Here is a 2,669-nt window from a genome sequence, read left to right on the forward strand (position 1 = left end):
CTTAATATAAGCAAATCACTCACATCATGAACTAAGTGGTGATGGGGGGGCAGGGCAGATGGAGAGCAATGAATGGCATTTCCCCTGACATACATCCCATTTAGATCTTGTGGAAATAGCACTACATTTTGTCTTCAGGTCTTTGTGGTGTCATTTGGGAATTTGATGGCTAATTGTTGGTATCATCTAGGTTATGTTAGAAGGCAGTTCGAAACAATTAAGAATATTAGTTCCTGGACAGAGCTGACATGTAGAGAAGTGATCCTAGATGGTACATAGACATTTACTCTTATTTCATCATGAGCATATGAAAGGAGGGAATCTTAGCTTGGAGAACAGGCTTCTTTTCTACATAGCATGCTAGCCTCTCACTGTACACACATATGCTGTGTTAATAAATCACCTACTTGATTAGGAGGGTAAGTTACTGAGCTTACAGAGGTTGAGACGTCCAAGGTCACTGGAGTAAATGGCAGGGTTATGATGTTAGCTGCACTACTCACACAGAGTTATACAATGAGATTCATTGCATGTTGCCTCATCTTGGTAAAGATTTTGGGGTTAGACTTCATGTAAGTCAATTTTTTTGTTGCTTTGATAAATATACAAGAAGTAATTGTATATTTACTTCACATTTAAAAAGCCTTTAGGATTCAGAGCCTTGTAGGAGGAAGTACATCACTAAAGTGGGCTGACTTTATAGCCTGGATCTACTTCCTGTACTGAAGTGTGTCTTCCCCACTATGAACAACTACATCCCTTCTGGAACTTGTAATTTAAAATAAACATTTTCCCCTAACTTGCTTTTTTTTCAGGGTATCTCATCACAGCCGCAGAGAAGCAACTATACAGAGTGAGTCTAATTTAAAAGGGAAGACATTATCATCTCAATTTTCCCAATGTAGAAGAGGGATATTCATGTTAGGTATGTGTGTAGTCCAGGAGGCAACAGGAGACAGGAGCCCTTGCTAGAGCAGTGAACCATGAGGTTTTAAAAAAATGGGGGCATTTTGTACCTGGGAATGGAAAATTTAAAATCCTCATTTTGGGTTAGAAATTGATATCCTGAATAGCTAGAAAAAAAGGAAAAAAAGAAATAAAAATGACAAATTGTGATCCAGAATATGCCTTTTATATCTCTGCAGTTTTTGAATGTGTTGTAATTGAATTGGAGGAGTTACTGTGAACAGATGCTAACCAATGCTCTATGCATACCCTACAGCGAGAAAAACGACAGACGTCACTCCTGTTGCCCAAAATTCATTTGAATTTTAATCTGCCTTAATTGTTGCATTATTGTTGTGATATAGTGGAACTTTACAGAGAGATCAAAATGGAAAACAGTGGGTTCTGAAAAGGCTTCAGGGTTTGTGTGATAAGCAGAAGCCACTCCAATTGCTATCGACTTTCCAATAGGGATGTGCTTTTCAATGCACCCTTGAATACAAAAGTGTTATTGCTTACATGTCTCATCATTACTTACATCCCGATCACCCTCTAGTGATGAATTCAGAATGGAAGCATTTTTCATTAGACCATTTGCCATGGCAACTAGACTTTGGGGGAGGCCTTCTGCTGGCAGCACACTGTGCCTGGTGGGGCTTTTTCTTCTTTGGCTATACATTCCTGTAGGATATTCATCTTCTGGTGTCTACTTGGTAACACATAGGACCAGGAAACTATGAATTCTTATTTGGGAAAAAGATAGTTTGTCTCTAATCATTTGAAGTGTAATTAGATGCTGACAGACAGCTAAGACATTGGAATAGTAGGGGCATAAAAAGAGGCACAGAAAGCTGTAAAATGTTATCTTACAGGCTCCTCGGATAGCTGAGTGTACTGTTGACATTTGCAGATCACTGTATCTTTTGGCCTTTTGGAAAAGATCACTGTATCTTTTGGCCTTTTGAAAAGGGTTCCAGGTTTTCAAACAGGAATGACTGAATCTGTTAAAAACCTGGTTTTGGCATTTATAATGTATGTATGTATGTATGTATGTATGTATGTATGTATGTATGTATGTATGTATGTATATTTCTTGTTGGCGGTCTGAAGGCAAGATGGGTCACCAGCAGCTTTACTGGAATCACCCACATAAATTCGGCCAGGGCTCTCGCTCTTGCCCTGTCTGCTCTAACCGCCACAGTCTGATCCGGAAATAGCCTGAACATGTGCTGTCAGTGTTTCCACCAGTCCGAGAAGGACATAGGTTTCATTGAGTTGGACTAAGTGGCCTTGAACAGATTATTCCACACTGTCTACACAGTGAAACAGATCATGCTAGTCTTTGTACATAAGTAATAATAAAAAAAAGAAGACCTTCAAAAAAAAAAGAAAAGAAAAAAGAAAAGAAAAAGAAAACCTGGTTCTGGTAACATTGATAACAGCTGCTGACAAAGCAAAGAAGGTGTTCATGAGGCCAGTGCAGTTTAACTCATCTTACACGTACTTCAGAGAACATAGACAGCTACTGAAGAACAAGTGTCTGTGAAGTCCTCCAGGTTCCCAGGGCAGATGTGATTTACTCATCACTAGACTCACTCTATAGTTGCTTCTCTGCGGCTGTGATGAAATACCCTGAAAAAAAGCAAGTTAGGGGAAAAATGTTTATTTTAAATTACAAGTTCCAGAAGGGATATAGTTGTTCATAGTGGGGAAGACACACTTCA

The 2,669-nt window shown here is 39.1% G+C and overlaps 1 pseudogene; it reads left to right on the forward strand.

The window, feature by feature from the left end:
- Nucleotides 1–2,060: 2,060 nt before the first annotated feature.
- LOC118590884 lies at nucleotides 2,061–2,229 on the forward strand (annotated as a pseudogene).
- The last annotated feature ends 440 nt before the right edge of the window (nucleotides 2,230–2,669 follow it).

The sequence above is a fragment of the Onychomys torridus genome, chromosome 9, assembly GCF_903995425.1.
Source record: "Onychomys torridus chromosome 9, mOncTor1.1, whole genome shotgun sequence".
Taxonomy (NCBI): Eukaryota; Metazoa; Chordata; class Mammalia; order Rodentia; family Cricetidae; genus Onychomys; species Onychomys torridus.